The sequence below is a fragment of the Sciurus vulgaris genome, assembly GCF_902686455.1.
Source record: "Sciurus vulgaris genome assembly, chromosome: 5".
In the NCBI taxonomy this organism is placed as follows: Eukaryota; Metazoa; Chordata; class Mammalia; order Rodentia; family Sciuridae; genus Sciurus; species Sciurus vulgaris.
The window spans coordinates 119,944,342-119,964,785 of NC_136465.1; the positions used below are offsets into that span (position 1 = coordinate 119,944,342).

A 20,444-nucleotide genomic window follows, 5' to 3' on the forward strand; every position below is an offset into this window, starting at 1 on the left:
GCCATATGGAGACCTAGATTTCATATTTACCACTTAGATGACCTGAGGAAAGTTAATCTCTCTTAACCTTAATTTCCTCATCTATAAATGAAATAACAAGAGTATTTCTTTTGGAGCTGGGGATATAGCTCAGTGGTAGAGCACTTGCCTAGCATAATTGACAAATGGAATATGGGAATGTAGTTCAGTGGTAGAGGTTTACCTAGCATAAATGATGAGTGCTGGGTTCAATCTCCAGCAATGCAAAAACAAAACAGACTTCTTTTGGAATGAGGAGACTCTGCCTCAAAAGATATTAAGGAGGTGGTGGCACACAGGTGCAATCCCAGCCACTAGAGAGGCTGAGGGCACTGAGACCCTGTCTCAAAATTTTTAAAAAAGGGCTGAGGATGTAGCTCAGTGGCAAAGCACCCCAGGTTCAATCCCTAGTAGTGGAGCAGGGAGAAATTAAGGAGATAGAATTTTTAAGACTTAGGGACCTGCAAGGTAAAAAACATTATTTCTAGCCAGGAGCAGTGGAGCATGTCTACTATTACTCCAAGACTGAAGTGGTAGGATCATTTGAGACCAGGAGTTAAGAGACTGAATTGGTAACATGAGATAGAGGGCAACATTTTCACAGTGATCTTGTTTGTCCTTTCACTGTCATGCTAGGTATATGGTAGAGTTTTCCAGAAGTTATATAACATGTAATATTGCAAATAACTTTAATGAAAGGAAGAGGTAAGAATCTAACCGTATTCTATTAACCCATCATTAAAAAAAAAAACTTGTTGGGAAAGCACTTGTCTTGCCTTCCAGAGATCCTGAGTTCCCTCCCCAGTACTGGGGGCAGAGGGAAATAATCATAAACCAAGTAAAATTTACAAAAAATGTTGCTGCTGTTTTGAGAAAAATTACCTTTCATAAAAATTTGCTTTTAGGGGCTGGGGCTATAGGTCAGTGGCAGAGCGCCTGCCTAGCCTGCATGAGGCACTGGGTTCTATCCTTAGCACCACATAAAAATAAATAAAATAAGGGCAGGCCGTCCATCTACAACTACAATTTTTTTTTTTAATTTGCTTATGTTAACATGTAATGGGTTTATTTTCTTTATTTGTTGTTGTTGCAGTGTTAGGGACCAAACCCAAGACCTTGTACATGCTTACTGTCATTTTTTTTAAATGAATTAATGTTTTTAAATTTCTCAGTTTCAATTTCTAATACATTAATTAATATTTATAGGTATAACCTACATAAAAGCTCCTTGGAGACCTCAATCATTTTTAGTATAAAAGCTTTAGCCAGGTGCAGAGGCACATGCCTGTAATCCCAGCTGTTCGAGAGGCGAGGCAGGAGGATCACAAGTTCAAAGCCAGCCTCAGCAACTTATCGAGGTACTAAGCAACTTAGTGAGACCCTGTCTGTAAATAAAACACAAATAAAGGGTTGGAGATGTGCCTCAGTAGTTGAGTGCCCCAGGGTTCAATCCCTAGTACCAAAAAGAAAAGTATAGAAGTGTAAAAGCTTTGATATCAAAAGTCTGAGATGGATGGAAGATGATACTTCTACTCAGTGAGACAGGAATACTAAAGAAGAAACAAGTTTGAAAAAAAAGATGATAAACTAGGTATGGTGGTAGATGCCAGTAATTCCAGCTACTCAGGAGGCTGAGGCAAGAGAACTGCAAGTTTAAGAGCAGGCTAGACAACTTAGTAAGCCCTGGGCTCAAAATTTAAAAATATAAAAAGAAAGAAAGAAGGAAAGAAAGGAGGGAAGGGAACAGAAGAGAGCAGGAAGGAAGGAAAGAAGTAAAGTTCTTTTAAATACATAGTAAATGTGATGTAACCATGGGCTGACAAAAATCTACATATCCAAAAAGCAGTTACATAGGTGGAACTAGAAATCTAAACCACTTATCTCAAGGAGTAGCTGAAACCTTAAATTTCAACTGGGACCATAAAAAGAGAACTCATGGTGAGAAAAGTGGCAGAGCAACAACCACAAATGGTTGGAAGAAAAGCAGAGGCCTCAAGACATAATACTACTTAAGGGATAGAGAAGAAGAAAAGGCTTTCATGTGGAGGGGGAAAAAAAGTCATAGAGATGAGAAATGAAAATGAAATGTAAAACAACACTAGCTACAAATTAAAGAGAGAAAAGTAGGTCAGGGCTTTAAAGAAAAATAAAAACCAGCAAAAATCTAATCTACCCCTAGAGATGACAGGGAGAAACAGAATAGAAAAATAAAATCATCAGTAACTCAAAATCTCATTTTAACCAAGTTTTGCAAACTTTTCTCAGATGATTTTTTTAAAAAAAATCATTTACTCATAAACAACAGTATGGTTTCAGATTTTTTTTCTTTCTTCTAGAAGAAATGCAAACAAGCAATAAAATGACCAAAAGGATGGAAATTGACAGAAAAGAACAGATCTTGGGTGAAATACAAGGAGGGAGTTTACTGAACCAGTAACTCAATGAAAGGCAGTCATTCATCTAACAAATAATTAGTGAGTGACCATTCACAAGTTATCATAATAGAAATGTCAAAAATAGCTAAGTAATTCTCCAAACTACATCACTGGTTCATCCAGCAGAGGTAATAGACTAGAAACAGAAACAATACTTCATTAATGAGACAGGCACAATTAGAAGCAGTTCCAGTAGAAGATTACCAGAGTTCAAAGTCACCCTGCTACTGAAATGTGGCTTAATTGCAGAAAATAACTCCAAAGAAATATTTTCTTCAGATATTTGAGCAGTCCTCTGGCAATACCATATTCAACAGAGATTTTTAAATAGATTAGAACAGCTTTGAAATACAGAGATAAATCTTTAAGAAATTCTAGTGTATGTATTTCATCATCAAATTTTGATATAAGCCCTAAAAAAGTAATAAAAATCAAAGGAGAATTACTAAGCTAGATGCACTTAGAATGAAAAGCCTTTTACTGGTCAAGTCTTCCCTTTAAATGCAGAAATTGTGGTTTTTACACATATGATCAATCTTTTGAGAAAAAGAACATAAAGAATAGAGAAAAAGCATTTGATACCCAGAATTTACCAATACATCCCAAGAGAACCCTGAACAAGAAAGCATCTATTATCACATACAAGCTGTCACTAAAATCTTCACACCATAATCTTGTGCTAAGGTAGCTGACCTATTTCTAGCTCTAAGTCCACATTTGATTGATTTGTAAACTTCTAGGAATAGCTGGGCTTCAACATACACTGAACACTATTAAGTATCTTTCGTCCTGAGCTCTATTTAATCTCCATTCCCTCTTTTTAAGAACATGAGAGCCAGGTGTGGTGACATACACTTGTAATCCCAGTGGCTCTGAAGGCTGAGGCAGGAGGATTCCAAGTTCAAAACCAGCCTCAGCAACTCAGCAAGGCCCTAAGCAACTTAATGAGACCCAGTCTCAAAATAAAAAGGGTTGGGGATGTGGCTCAGTTGATTAAGCGACCCTAGGTTCAATTCCCAGTATCAAAATTAAATTAAATTAAATTAAAAAGGCTGGGACTATTGTTCAGAGGTAAAAGCACTCCTGGGTTAAAAGCCCAGTACCAAAACAAACAAACAAACAAACAAACAAAATATCCATGGTAACAGAAGGCATTATTGGACAGCAGTCAACAATGGGCAAAATGAAATTGTGCAGAACAACAAAACACACAAAGTGCATATAAAACTGATGAAATAAACTCTAAATTTCACCAATTTCTTACTTTTCTTAAAAAAAATTTTTAGATGTTGATAGAGCTTATTTTTTTTATTGTAAACAAATGGGACACATTTTGATTCTCTGTACATGGAGTAAAGGCATACCATTTGTGTAATCATAAATTTACACAGGGCAATGTTGTTTGATTCGTTCTGCCATTTTCCCCCCTACCCCACCCACCCCTCTTTTCCCTCTATACAGTCCTTCCTTCCTCCATTCTTGCCCCTCTCCCTAACCCTAACCCTAAACCTAACCCTAACCCTAACACTAACCCCTCCCACCCCCCATTATATGTCATCATCCGCTTATCAGTGAGATCATTCGTCCTTTGGTTTTTTGAGATTGGCTTATCTCACTTAGCATGATATTCTCCAATTTCATCCATTTGCCTGCAAATGCCATAATTTTATCATTCTTTATGGCTGAGTAATATTCCATTGTATATATATGCCACAGTTTCTTTATCCATTCATCAATTGAAGGACATCTAGGTTGGTTTCACAATCTTGCTATGGTGAATTGAGCAGCAATGAACATTGATGTGGCTGTATCTCTGTAGTATGCTGATTTTAAGTCCTTTGGGTATAGGCCAAGGAGTGGATAGCTGGGTCAAATGGTGGTTCCATTCCACGCTTTCTGAGGAATCTTCATACTGCTTTCCGGAGTAGTTGCACTAATTTGCAACCCCACCAGCAATGTATGAGTGTACCTTTTTCCCCACATCCTCGCCAACACCTATTGTTGCTTGTGTTCAAACTATCCCTGTTCGCTGATGACATGATTATATATTTAGAGGAACCTGGAAATTCCACCAGGGAACTTTTAGAACTCATAAGTGAATTCAGTAAAGTAGCAGGTTACAAGATCAATGCTCATAAATCCAATGCATTTTTATAAATAAGTGATGAATCTTCAGAAGAGAAGTTAGGAAAACCACCCCATTCACAATAGCCTCGAAAAAAATAATTTTTTTTAAATTTTTTCACCCAAAAGAGGTGAAAGACCTCTACAATGAGAACTACAGAACACTAAAGAAAGAAATTAAAGAAAAACTTAGAAGATGGAAAGATATCCTATGTTCTTGGATAGGCAGAATTAATATTGCCAAAATGGCCATACTACCAAAAGTGCTATACAGATTAAATGCAATTTCAAATAAAATCCCAATGACGTACCTTACAGAAATAGAGAAAGCAATTATGAAATTCATCTGGAAGAATAAGAAACCCAGAATAGCTAAAGCAATCCTCAGCAGAAAGAGCGAAGCAGGGGGTATCGCAATGCCAAATCTTCAACTCTACTACAAAGCAATAGTAACACAAACGGCATGGTATTGTTACCAAAATAGACAGGTAGATCAATAGTACAGAATAGAAGACATGGACATAAACCCAAATAAATACAATTTTCTCATACTAGACAAAGGGGCCAAAAATATGCAATGAAGAAAAAGACAGCCTCTTTAACAAATGGTGCTGGGAAAACTGGAAAACCATATGCAACAGAATGAAATTAAACCCCTATCTCTCACCCTGCATAAAACTCAACTCAAAATGGATCAAGGACCTCGGAATCAGACCAGAGACGCTGCATCTTATAGAAGAAAAAGTAGGTCCAAATCTTCAACATGTCGGCTTAGGATCAGACTTCCTTAACAGGACTCCCATAGCACAAGAGATAGACCTTAATTTTATTCATTTATGTATATGTGGTGCTGAGAGTCAAAGCCAGTGCCTCACACATGCTAGGCAAATACTCTACCACTAAGCCACAACCCCAGCCCCAACTTCTTACTTTTAATATTATACTACAGTTATGCAGTGTTACCACTGAAACATACTGGGTAAAAGCTTCATAGAATATTATTATACTTTTTTTGTATGATGATGTAATGTATAAAGATGTAATTTATTTAATAATGACTACAAAAGAGAAAAGAGGAAATCAGCTATATAGGTATAAAGATTTTATATACTATTATAATTAAGTATCATGATATTAATCAAACTACACTGCTTTAAATTATTGTGTTAATTATCATCCCTATTTGGACATAATCTTTTTTCCTTTTTTAACATAGGTAGTTATAGCTATTCATGGGAAACTAAGGGGGTCCTGAAGAGTCAAAACAATACTGAAATAGAAAAGCAAGGTAGGGGGAAGGGAAAAAATAACAGAATGAATCAAACAACATTACTCTATGTAAATTTATGATTACACAAATGGTATGTCTTTACGCCATGTACAAACAGAGAAACAACATGTATCCCATTTGTTTACAATAAAATAAAAAAAAAAAAGAAAAAAAAAAGAAAAGCAAGGTAGGGGGCTGGAATTGTTGCTCAGTGGTAGAGTGTTTGCCTAGCACATGGGAGGCACTGGGTTTGATCCTCAGCACCACATTAAAATACAGGTATCCACAACTAAAAGTTAAAACAATTTTTTTAAAGAAAAGCAAGATAGAAAGACTCATACCTTGAGAGTTTGGAGGGTCTAGCAAGGAAGCCCAGCTACTCATATACCCTTGACCAACAGAAGAATGGTCTTCCTCTATCATGCAAAGTTGCCCTCTTCCACCAAGCAAACAACTTTAGGAGGGAAGCACATGGAGTGGGTGTGGGAGAAAGGGTGACACCCACCTAACCAGCCAGGTCAGCAGAATCAATCCTGGTGATCAATGAGGTGACATAAGTCACAACCAGATCACCCTCACATCCATCATACCTCTTGATTTCATAACTTACTAGAAAGCTACCACAATTGAAACAATGTGATATTGGCGTAAGGACAGTCAGAGACCAACAGAAATGAGAATCCAAAAAGAAAACCAAATATTTAATGACCAATTTTTTTTTTTTTTTTGGGGGGGGTGGGGGAGTTTGGGGGGTTGAACCTAGGTGCACTTTACTACTGAGCTACATCCCCAGTCTTATTTTTCATTTTGAGACAGGGTCTCACTAAGTTGCCCAGGCTGACCTCAAATTTATAATCCTCACACTTCAGCCTTCTTATTTACTGGGATTATAGATGTTCACTACCATGACTGGCTGACCAAGTTTTTTTTTGTTGTTGTTGTTTGGTTGGTTTTTGCTGTTGTTGTTTTGTTTTGTTTTGTTTTGTTTGGTGTTTTTGTTTGTTTGTTTTTGTGGTGCTGGGGACTGAACCCAGGGCCTTACGCATGCAAGGCAAGACCAAGTGATTTTTTTTAAAAAATATGTTTTTAGTTGTTGATGGACCTCTATTTTGTTTGTTTATTATGTGGTGCTGAGAATCAAACCCAGTGCCTCACACATGCTAGGCAAGTGCTCCACCACTGAGCCACAACCCCAGCCTGACCAAGAGATCTTTGACAAGAATGCCAACACCATTTAATAGGGAATGAATAGTCTCTTCAACTAATGGTGCTGTAGCAAATGGATAACCACATGCAACATAATATGTTATATCCTACCATATTCCATATTTAAAATTTGGTTGAAAATAAATCAATAACCTAAACTGAGCTAAAATTATAAAACCTCTTAAAAGAAACCATAGGACTAAATCTTCATGGCCATGGATTTGGCAATGGATTCTTAGATTTGACAACAAAAGAACCAGCACCAAAGGGAAAAAAAAAATAGATTTAAATTAAAATCTTTTGTGATCAAAAGATATTACTAAATATGTGAAAAGACAATCTAAAAAGTGAGAAAAAATTCAGGAGTCAAAGGTTTATCATCCTGAATATATTTTAAAAATTCTTATGTATACCTTGAACATAAACAATAAAATTTACTTTTTATAAAATGTGAGATGAGTCAGGTATGGTGGCACATGTCTGTAATCCCAGCTACTGTGGAGGCTGAAGCAGAAGGATCTCAAGTTCAAGGCCAGCCCCAGCAACTTAGCAAGACCTTGTCTCAAAATTTAAAAATTAAAAGGGTGAGGGATATAGCTCAGTGGTAAAGTGCCCCCCCAACACCAAAAAAAAAAAAAATGTGAGGTGGTAATGAATATCCTAATTTGTCTCACACTACAATAATCTTTTTAATATCCATATGTATCCTACAACATAATATTAAAAGATAATTTAGAAAATGAGCCAAGAACGCAAACATATACCAATGGCCAAGAAGCTCCTAAAAAAATATTCAACACCAATGGTCATTAAGGAAATACAAATCAAAAGCACTACAGGCTAACACATTATATCCACTAGAATGACCACAGTAAAAAAAAATGATAGAGGGGTTGAGGACGTAGCTCAGTGGCACAGTGCTTGCCTAACATGCAAAAGGTCCTAGATTCGATCTCCAGCACTGCAAAAGAAGAAAAAAATCTTTTTTTTAAAATAAGGGTTATTTTTAAAAATAAGGGTTATTTCTGTGTATTGAGGATACACAGAAATAGTAATCCTTGTTCACTGCTAGATTGTAAAATTACACAATGCTATGGAAGATAGTTCAGCATTTCCTCAAAAAGCTGAACAAAGAATTATTGTATGCCCAGCATTTCCTCTCTTAAGTATATACCTAAAAGAACTAAAAGTGGAAACGCAAACAAATACTGTTTATCAGCTGGCAGACATCTGGGGTTGTTTCTACATTTTGGGTATCAGAAATAATGCTGTTATACATATTCAGGTAACAGTATCTGTTTTGAGTTGTGTGTGTGTGTGTGTGTGTGTGTGTGTGTACACGTATGTATACGCACATGTATGTGTATACATAACAGAATATTATTTAGTGATAAAAAGGAATAAAATACAGATATGTTGCAATTTTAATAAACTTCAACATTATGCTAAGTGAAAAACGTCAGACACAAAAGGTCAAATATTACATGATCCCTTTTATACTATATTATTCCTTTAATATGGCAAATCCATAAAGAAAGAAAGCAGATTAGAGGTTATCAAGAAAGGAATGAAGGAACAGAGAATGAGTATTTCATGGATAGAGGGTAATTTATGAGATAATGAAAAAGTTCTGACATTAGAGAAAGCTGGTGGTTACACAACATTGTAAATATTGCAACTTTAAAACTGCTAAGTGTGCTATGTATACGCACATGTATGTGTATACATAACAGAATATTATTTAGTGATAAAAAGGAATAAAATACAGATATGTTGCAATTTTAATAAACTTCAACATTATGCTAAGTGAAAAACGTCAGACACAAAAGGTCAAATATTACATGATCCCTTTTATACTATATTATTCCTTTAATATGGCAAATCCATAAAGAAAGAAAGCAGATTAGAGGTTATCAAGAAAGGAATGAAGGAACAGAGAATGAGTATTTCATGGATAGAGGGTAATTTATGAGATAATGAAAAAGTTCTGACATTAGAGAAAGCTGGTGGTTACACAACATTGTAAATATTGCAACTTTAAAAATGCAACTTTAAAACTGCTAAGTGTGCTATATGAATTTTACCTCAATTTTTTAGAGATTTCATGGAGGAAATTAAAAAGTAGAAGGGCTCTTACACAAATATTTATACCAAAGCTTTATTTGTAATTACCAAAAATGTGAAACAATCTAAATGTCCATCAGCAAGTGGATAAAAAAATTGTGTTATATCTATATAATGGATTACTACTCAGCAATAAAAATGAACAAACTACTGACATATACAACAAAATAGATGAATTCCAAAATAATTATACTGAGTGCAAAAAGCTAGACCATACTCCATATGATTCCATTTATATAAAATTCTAGACAATGCAAACTAATCTATAGTGACATTAGGTAGATGAGTGGTTACCTGGAGATCCAAAGAGTTTGACAGACGGATTAAAAATGGGGAAAAGGAAACTTGTGGGGGTACACTCATTACCTTGTGGGTAAATATGTTCATTATTTTGATTGTAGTAATAGTTTTGTAGGTATACAAAAGTGTCAAAACTTAGCAAATTGTACACTTTTAATATGTAGGCAGTTCATTGTATGTCAATTACACCTCCATAAAGCTGATTTTTAAAAAGGATAGGGAAAGGGAAATAGGGCACAACATGCTCATGCTGGCCATTCAATAACTGATAAGATAATAAGTACTAAAAGCAATTTTAATTTAGCTGAGTGTACACAACACTTGGCAAGGTGATATATGGAAAATCACTCAAGGTAGCATATAATTTGAATTTTTATAAACTTAAAAATACTTCCACTTAATTTACATTATCATTTCAGAGACATTCAATCTTCATTTTTGACTGCTCTTCAGATGGTACTGTCAGAAAACCTCCCATTTCTTCTCTATACTTTGACAAATACTGCAATGTGATCTATAAACAAGCATTTTGATGCACAAAAAAAGCTCCTATAAGAAACCCTAATTAGATAACAGGGAAGGGTGATACATGCCTCTGATACCAGTGACTCAGGAGGCTAAGGCAGCAGGATCACAAGTTCAAGGTCAGTCTCAGCAATTTAGCAAGACTCCAAGCAACTTAGTGAGATGCTGCCTCAAAATAAAAAGTTTTAAAAAGGGTTGGGGATGTGGCTCAATGGCAATGTGCCCCTGGGTTCAGTTAGGTTCCTTAAAGCTGAAAGTACCTATTAAAAGCATCTCAAGAAAGAAGAAATCAAAAAAAGACTTTTGCTATCTGCATTAACCATCTCTTAAGAATTTGTTGTATTTATTTTTAAAGATATTCACTTATATTTAAACTATTTCAAAACTTTTAATCTACTTTATAAAAAATTAGAAAAGCTGTTTTTTCTGTTTTATTTTTTTATTGCTGGGGACTGCATCCAGGGTCTCTCACATGCTAAGTACATGCTCTACCACTGAGCTATACCTCCAGCCCTAGAAAAGTTTCAAGGTTAAAAATTTTAAATTGTGTCAGACACAGTGGTTCATACCTGGGTTCAAACCGCAGTACCACAAAAAACATAAACAAGAAGCAGCAGCAAACAAACAAAAAATCCTAAGGTGAATATTTCTTTACCAAAGATGTCTACTATTTATTTAGTTATTTTGTTTATTTATTTATTTTTGGTACTGGGGAATGAACCCAGGGGTGTTTTGCCACTGAGCCACATCCCCAGTCCCAGTTCTTTTTATTTTTTATTTTGAGACAGCATCTCACTAAGTTGATTAGGGCATTGCTAAGTTGCTGTGGCTGGTCTCGACCTTGCGATCCTCCTGCCTCAGCCTCCTGAGTCACTGGGATTACAGGTGTGCACAACTGCCTGCTTTATCTTCTGTTTTAAAGACTAACAAAAAGTATGGTATACTCACTAGTGGGAAACTGTGGTGAAGTTCAATCAAAACCACTTTACATTCATGATATTTATGGCCAATGAACAAATGACATCATCTGACCCAAACCACCAAAATCTCTCACTTCAACTGCAGCAAAGACTTTATTTAACTCAGCTGAATTCAATTTTGATATCCTCCCTGAATCTCAATTTCTTCATCTATTAAATAGATACAATAATACTTACAACCCCACGGGGTTAAGTACAGATTAAATGAGAATGCAGGTACTGTATTTAAATTTGTTGCCTGGCACACAGAAAGTGCTCTTAAATGTTACCTATTATTACCTGAATAAATGTTCAGCCTCCATGAGTCCAGTGCTGGAATGGCATCACATATGAGAAACAAGTCTAACCTCAAAAAAAAAAAAAAAAAAAAAAAAAAAAAAAAAAAAAAGAAAGAAAAAGAAAAAAAAGTTAAAAGCAACTTTAAATTTTAATATATTGAGACCCTCAAAGAAAACAGATTCAATTCAAAATCCACAGCAGCACCTCTTAATATTTTATTTCACAATTATTTCACAATTCCTTTTACTTGTGTTACTCATAACTATACACCTGCCCTGAATCCTCTATAGTCATTCCCATTCTCAATTCACAATTAAAAATTAAAAAAAAAAAAAAAAATTCACTAGGCTCTTTCTCCTCTATTGATCCCCCTCTTCTTGTAAGCAGTTCTTGGTCTGCTTTCTAACATAAATTAATAACCCAGTCTTAACTCCTTGGCATTCTTCAGCTGCTTTTCACTCTTTTTTTTTTTTTTTTTTTTTTTGGAGGGGGGTGCTGGGGATCAAACCCAGGGCCTTGTGCTTACAAGGCAAGCACTCTACCGACTGAGCTATCTCCCCAGCCCCTTTTACTCATTTTTTATACAAGTCTAGAACTAAGTAAGCTGATCTAGAATCTCTCTTATAGGTGAGAAGTAGAAGTAAAGAAAAGCCAGAAACAGAAAAAACACATAATTTAATATATCCTTACCCCATTTGCAAAATTCATTATTGTTGCTATTACAAGATCCTGAAGGCTTGTTGGTGCTGAATCTACTTTAGGAGCCTGGAAGGCCTAGAATCCTTGAATGCTGAGTGTCGCCACTAGAAATCTTAATATGCCCGAGCCAGTCTGAATTCCTATAAGTCCTTGAAACACCTAAGCCCTACTGTGTTCTTATACCAAAGTGAGAAGAATTCTCCAATATACCATTTGGTTTTACAATTCTATTCCACAAATAAAACATCAACTAAATTCTGACCTTTTGATACCTTACAAAGATTGCCATGAAAAACACTTCTCCAATTCTTTATACCTCCTTCAACCTCAGGGTTTCGTCTCAGGACATGTGGTAGCTGGTTAAGGTTGGAAAGGGACAGTCAGAGGACATTGCCCTTCCACTTTTTACTACTAACTGTGGTCATAAAACACAACCCATACGGTGAATTTTTTCCTGTGAAATAACTTGTTCTCCCCTATGCCAAGAAATTACTAGTTTCCCAACTTAGATGTCCTTCAACAGATGAATGGATAAAGAAACTTTGGTATATATACACAATGGAATATTATTCAGTCGTAAAGAAGAATCAAATTATGGTATTTGCAGGTAAATGGATGGAACTGGAGAATATCATGCTAAGTGAAATAAGCCAATCCTAAAAAACCAAAGGTCAAAATGTTTTCTCTTTTAAGTGAATGATGATACATAACAGGGGGTTGGGGGGGAGTAAGGGAAGAATGGAGGAAAGTTGGATTGTCTAGAGGGAAATGAGGGGTGGGGAGCGGGTGGGGGATGGAAGGAAGGAAAGATAATGGAATGAGACAAACATCATTACCCTGTGTACACGTATAATTACACATATGGTATGACTCTACTTCATGTACAACCAGAAAAAAAGTTGTATCCCATTTGTGTACAATGAATCAAAAAATAAAAAGAAATTTAAAAAAAGAAATTACTAGTTCCCTTTCCCCACCAGCCCTCAAGTCATGCCAAAATATATGTGATTTTTAAGTGGACACAATGGGCTCACACTGAGAGCCACACCACACCAAGAGATGACTTTCCAACTTAAGAGATATCAGGAGCAACATAACTCAAAACATACTTTAGCATTTATTGCTAGAATGACTTTCTTATCATAATTTTATCATAATTAAAAGTGGAATACACTGGGGAAGAAGTTTAATTAATTGCTTTCTGCCCTCCATCCTCCATAACTCCCTAATAGTTTGTAGTTTTTTAATAAAATGCAACAGTCTCATAACTAACATAACTAGTTTCTTCTACCTTTAGCATTCTGCAAAGCATTGTCCCAGAAATATATGAGTTATCTTTTTAAAATGTAAATCAGATAATTTAGGATCCTCATTCAACCAGCTGTCATCCATGCAATAGAGTCCTGTAAAATCTGGCCTATTCTTGAACACACCACACCAAATTCTCTACATAAGCCCTTTGTATTTGTTGTGGCCTCTGATACTCTGCTCATTCAAAGAAATGAAATTTCTGCCTCCCTTTCAATGAATAGTTCATATGTCACTACAAAGAGGTCTTCCTTGACCACCTCAATCTGAAGAATCCACTGCTCCTTTGTTGTTCTCTCTCTCACAATACCACAACTATTTTCTTCATAGGACTCATTGTAATCTATATGTATTTTATTTACTTACTGAAAAACTGCCTATCTTCCCAGACAAAAATGTAAGCTCTTGAAGGGCAGAAATCTTAGGCATTTTGTTCACATATATACCTGCAATGCCAAGTAGTGTGTAACACAAAATAAGCACTGAAATGGTTTTCTAATTGTCTGATTCACTTAAAAAGTTAAATACTTCCTCTGAGGTAAACTTGGGCTTCTTATGGTATTTAAATCTTATTTATATAGTCAATAAGATAACCAAGTTATCAACCATGTGTTCTCTCCTTCATTATTTAACGATCTGACTCACAAGTCTTCCTTCCTTTCACTGAAGGGAAATTTACACTCAGAAAATAACATGGCAATTATGTCTCACAACAGTTCTATGGTTCTGTGGGGTCCAAATTCAATCATCTTAAAAAAAAAAGCAATTGCCATCACTACAATCTGACTGCCATCATTACAATGAGAAGTTCTCACGGCCCAGAACCACTTAGGTTAAACACACCCAAGATGCAAACACCTGTGAAAGAATTACTGCTGCTAAGAGTTCTTGAAGCACTCCAAATGCCTTGAAGATAACCTCAAAGGAACGGGATGATTCAGTTCAGACATCTGACTAGTAGAACATTCTATAAAGCTTTAATAATGACCCTATCACCAGAAAAACAGATACTGTGTTGTAGACGTCTAATCAGATGTATTTAGCAGACAACATCCATCTTTTGCAATAAAATGCCACCTGAGTTCCTATTCCTATCAAATTATCACTGTTTTGGGCAACAGATAAATCAGAAACTATAGTTAACAAATTCACTTGTCTGGGACTCAAAGCAATTAATTAAACTTACTCAGAGAAGTATAATAGCCTTTAGTCATCTGGAGACAATTTTGAAAGATCTGAACAACTGTGACAATTGGGCATACTCAAAACACTGATCTGAAAACCAAGCACATGTCACTTTCAATAGTGCAGCTATACTCAAAGTAAACTTCCCCCCAATAATAAATACTTTTTAACATCAGCTGAATCTTGAACAATGATTTTTACTTTTCTCTAAAATAAAGAGCTATGACAGCTACTTTAATGAGAGGCCCAATAAACTCAGGGCAAAGGGTTCATTGTGTTGACTTTATCCCCTCACCTTGAACTTATACTGATTGACTCTGATAGGTTGACAGGTTACTGACATCTCAGCCTTGCCCAAGATTCTTATTTCACATTATTTAAAAAAAAAAAAAAAAAAAAAAAAAAAAAGAAAAAAAAGAAAGAAAAAAAAAAAAAAAAAAAAAAGACACTGTCTACTCAAGACAACTACAATCTAAATACCTACTGCTATCAAGTCTTTCCCTCCCTGCCTTCACTGAGTACCTGATTGGGGAGGGAGTTATTTCAGGCCCGTATTAATAACTCTAAATGACTAATGAGCCACACAGTAAGGCTGAGAACAGAGTCCATAAAAGGACCAGAGTGAGCTGGGGGTGGTGGTACATGCATGTAATCCCAGTGATTCAGGAGGCTGAGGCAAGAAGATGCAAGTTCAAAGCAGCCTCAGCAATTTAGAGAGGCCGTAAGCAACTTAGTGACACCCTCTCTCAAAATAAAACATTAAAAGGGCTGGGGATGTGGCTCAGTGGTTAAGCACCCCTGGTTCAATTCCTGGTACCAAAATAAAGTGGGGAGGGGGGAAAAGAAGCAGAGTTCATTTCCCTATCCCTTGAATCAGATCTGCTCTTGTGATTTACTTTGACCAACAGAGTGAGACTTAAATGACACTGCAACTTCTGAGCATAGACCTCAAGAGCCCTTGCAACTTCCACTCTCACCCTTTTGGGACCTAGTCTTCATGCCAACAGGCCAAGACAGACTGCAAAAGACCCCACAGCAACCTAGCTGTCAGCTCTAGTCTAATGCTAGACCTGTGAGTAAGACTACTCAGGTCCAACCAGTTGTCAATCTGTCAAATGACCAAAATCACTTATAAATAAAACCAGTCAATACCATATAGAATCGAGGCAGACTGTGCCAAATTAGCCCTGCCCAAACTGCCAAACCATTTATATCATAAGCAAATAAATAGTTTTAAGCCACTAAGTTTTGGGGTGGTTTGTTTCACAGCAGTAGATAACAGAAATACCCACAATCAACTGAGAATAATTCAAAACATCACATTGAGCTACTGAAAATCAGTCTGTATATTCCCAACATGTAGGGCAATTAGAATATGTAAAGAACAATATATAGGACTACCCTCCACTGTTAAGATATATGCCAGGGAATTTCAGCAAAATGATCAGATTTATCAATCTGCTTCCATGTGTATCCCATGTGTAAATACCCATAGAAGATATGTGCAAAGATATGCATCTAACAAAGGACTCACATTCAAAATTGACAGAGAATGTCTATCAAACAGTAAGACAAATTTAAATAATGGGCAAAAAAACTTACACAGGCATTTCACACAAGAGGATACTTAAAAGACCTATATGACTATAAAAAAATGATTCAACATCAAGTCACCAGGGAAACACAAATTAAAACTACAAAAAGACACCATTACACCTCCAATAGATTAGTTGAACTTGAAAGGTCTGATAATACCGAATGCAGTCAAAAAACGTAGTACATTCAAACTAATATCTTGCTGGTAAGAAAATATAATCACTTTGGAAAACTAGGAATACATAAATTAAACATGTTTATATGACCTAGCAACTCCACCCCTAGGTGTGTAATCAACAGAAGTGAGTATACATGTCTTACATGTATAAAAACTTTGTTCAAAAATGTTCATAGGCCAGTGGCTTGGGAGGCTAAGGCAGGAGGATTCCAAGTTCAAAGCCAGCCTCAACAACTTAGTGAGGCCCTAAGCAACTCAGTAAGACCCTGTCTCTAAATAAAATATTAAAATGGGCTGGGGATGTAGCTCAGTGGTTAAGTGCCCCGGATTCAATCAATCTCTGTTACAAAAAAAAAAAGGGGGGGGGGGGCTGGGGTTATAGCTCAGTGGTAGCACACTTGCCTAGCATGTGTGAGGCACTGGGTTCAATCCTCAGCACTACATAAAAATAAATAAAATAAAGGTATTGCCAGACGCAGTGGCACACACCTATAATCCCAGCAGCTCAGGAGACTGAGGCAGGAGGATCATGAGTTCAAAGCCAGCCTCAGCAAAAAGCAAAGCACTAAGCAACTCAGTGAGAAAGCACTAAGCAACTCAGTGAGATCAGTGAGGCCCTCTAAAGAAAATACAAAATAGGGTTGGGGATGTGGCTCAGGGGTTGAGTGCACTGAGTTCAATCCTCAGTACCCGCCCGTGCGCAAAAAAACGTTCATAGTAGTATTATTCATAACAGTTCAAATCTGGGACAACTCTCTGGATGCGGAGATGCACACCTGTAATTCCAGTAGCTTGGGAGACTGAGGCAGGAGGATCCTGAGTTCAAGGCCAGCCTCAGCAATTTAGTGAAGCCCTAAGCAACTCAGTAAGACACTGTCACTAAATAAAGTACAAAAAGAGCTGAGGATATGGCTCAGTAATTAAGTGCCCCTGGGTTCAATTCCCAGTACCCCAAAAAAAAAAAAAAAAACCTGCAAACAATCAATAAAAAAATATGGCATTAGTCAGATAATGGAGTATTACATAGCAATGATAAAAGAATAAACCATTGCTATAATGTATATGAAAACACACTCATTAACCTCAAAGGCAGTGTTGAACACACACAGAAGAGTACACATGGTTCTATTAATATGAAATACTAATACAGGTAATACTAATTAAGGTAACAGAAGTTGGAATAGTGATTATCTTTGGAAGTCATTTATGCAAATGGAGTTCTAGGGTGTTACTGGTGTTTGATCAGATGTCCTTCCAGAGAAAACCACCCAAACAAGATTATTTGAGGAGCAGCTTATAACTTGGAAGTTATAAGCAGCTGGAAGCAGTTAGTCATGTTCCTGTACATTCCACCTGCATGTAAGATGCTGCTAAGCTCAGTTTTGCTTTAGAAAGGACATAATCTGAGCCCTGCACTAGTCTGTACAATCTGACCTTCTATGGCTACATGACCAAGTCAGTGCCTTAGTTTAGGACTTCATCCTATTCCACTGGCCTCCTTACCACCAGATATACTGTGATAAAAAAAAATCCTTAAAAAAAATCAAATAAATACAATGGTGTCACCCATCATACACATATCTTCTTAAAAAAAAATACTTATCTCCTTAAAACCTTCCAATAATTCCCCACTGCCTATACAAGAAACAATATTATCCTTAGCAGAATGCTAACATCCTTTTGTGATCTGGACCCAGACTACCTTTTTTCTCTCACCATATTACCCTGAGTTCCAGATAAAACAGATCACTCATAGTTGACCTAGAAAGCTCTGTTGTCTCATCTCAGTATCTCCGGATATGTAACACATCCCCTATCTAGAGCAGCAGTTCTCAGAGAGAGGTCTCAGGAGGTCTAAGAAGTCAAGCTAGTTTCATAACACTATCAAGATATTATTTTTCAATTAATAATAAGATGTTATTTTGCTTTTTTCACGTGGACAAAAGCACTGGCAGGTGAAGTTATCAGTGTCTTCACATGATCAAAGCATTACTCAACATTTCCAGTTTTTTAAAAAGTATAAATTTCACTTAAGAATGTCCTGGATGAAGCAGTAAAAATAATTTTAGTCATCTTTCAATATCCTCAAGGGATTGGTTCTAGGATCACCTCTCTACCCATTGCTCCATTCCCTCACCAACCAAAATCTACAGATGCTCAAGTCCCTTATAAAAAAATGGCATAGTAATGATTACATGAATGGTGTGAATCTACATCATATACAACCATAGAAATGAAAAGTTGTACCCCATTTGTGTACAATGAATCAAAATGCAGTCTGTAAAAATAAAATTTTAAAAAAATAAATAAAATGCAAAAAAAGGCATAGTATTTGCATATAATCTTCACACCTTTCCACATACTTTAAATCATCTCTAGATTATAATAACTAATATAATGGAAATTCATATCAATAATTGTTATAAAGTACTTTTCAGCAAATAATGACAAGAAATAGAGTATGTACATGTTTAATAGAGCCACAATTTTTTCCTCAAATATTCTCAATCTGCAGTTGGTTGAATTCAGAAATGCAACTCACACATATGGAGAGCTCACTGTATTAAACTTCCATCTCTGAGTTCAAGTCTTTTTAGTATTTTACATAACAAAATGGTAAGTACAAAACACTTCTGCTACAAACAAAAGTACAACTGTCTCAGGGAAAAGTACTTGTGTAACTGAACTTCAAGCTGCCCTAGCTTTTTTCATGTAGCATTTCACTTGAATAAACAACTACAGGCAAACTACAGTTATTCAGATTTGGATATGTGGCTGTATTTTTCACAGAAATGAAAGAAGTAAGCCTATAACTGGCAAACAAATAATGTTATTTATTTGATATTGTTCAAAGGGAATTTGATATAATTCAACCTGTGATTTCAATCAGAATTTTGAAAAACATGCATCTTCCATGAATTTGATAGCTTCTCAACACTTACAGACTTTCCTAAAGGTGGTACTCTTTTTTTTTTTTTTTTTGTAATTTCCTCACCTAGGTTTTTTCTTTTTTTAATTGTAAACAAATGGGATACATGTTGTAAAGGCATACCATTTGTGTAATCATAAATTTACATAGGGTAATGTTGTCTGATTCATTCTGTTATTTTTTCCCTTCCCCCCATCCCTCCCACCCCTCTTTTCCCTCTATACAGTCCTTCCTTCCTCCATTCTTGCCCCCCTCCCTAACCCTAACTCTAACCCTAACACTAACCTCCCACCCCCCATTATGTGTCCTCATCCACTTATCAGCGAGATAAGGTGGTACTCTTGATTAATGTGATTGTATATATTTTTACTTAAATATATATATTTTTAGTTGTAGATGGACAAATACTTTTATTTTATTTGTTTGTTTTTATGTGGTGGTGAGGATCAAACCCAGTGCTTCACACATGCTAGGCGAACTCTCTACCACTGAGCCACAATCCCAGCTCCAATTTTATATATATCTTTAATAATGAAATATATCGAACATTTGAAAGGTCTATATAACTCAGTGAACCAATATTTTCCAACTCATCAATTCATGTTTTCACATCACACATGAGTAAAAGAGGGTAAAAGAACTATTCAATGTACAACACAGACATTTTTTTTTTCTTGTGGTGCTGAGGATCAAATTCAGAACTTCATCCATATTAGGCACATATTCTGCTACCACTGAGTTGCATCCCCAGACTCAAAAATGGATTTTAGTAGTGCCAAATACAAAAGTTCATTATATAGTTTTACATTCAACACTTCAAGTAGCCTTTAAAAAGATACCACTTGTAGACTTTGGCTATAGTATCAAAAAGAATAACCATCATTACCTAAAGAGAATATTAAAATATTCCTCCCATTTCCAATTACATCTCTCTGAAGCTGGATTTTCTTCACATACTTTTAACTAAAATGACATTCTGCAATAGACTGACTGTAGATGCTAATATAAGAATCCAGTTGTCTTCTATTAATTCAGAGATTATAGAGATTTGCAAAATTATAAAAACAATGTTCCTCCCACCTCACTAAATTTTTTGTTCCAGAAAAGCTTTTTATGGGAAGGAATACAGCTCAGTGACAAAGAACTTGCCTAACACGTGCAGGACCCTGGGTTCAATCCCCAAAACCACAAAGACAAAATCCAAACAAAAAAACTTTAATTAAAAGTGTGTTATACACGCTAGGGTTCTATCTCAGTGGTAAAGCACTTGCCTAGCATGCATGAGGCC

The 20,444-nt window shown here is 36.0% G+C and overlaps 1 protein-coding gene across 10 annotated transcripts in view; it reads right to left on the reverse strand.

Moving 5' to 3' along the window:
* The window catches only part of R3HDM2 (R3H domain containing 2), a 189,014-nt gene that overhangs the window by 162,518 nt on the left and 6,052 nt on the right, over positions 1-20,444 (reverse strand). For 9 of the 10 annotated variants that reach the window (XM_079139132.1, XM_079139120.1, XM_079139112.1 and 6 more), the window contains one exon: positions 11,262-11,324. The gene's annotated coding sequence lies outside the window, so the exon portion shown is untranslated. Of the gene's footprint in view, positions 1-11,261; positions 11,330-20,444 lie in introns of those variants that run through there. The other variant, XM_079139113.1, reaches the window with a different exon arrangement.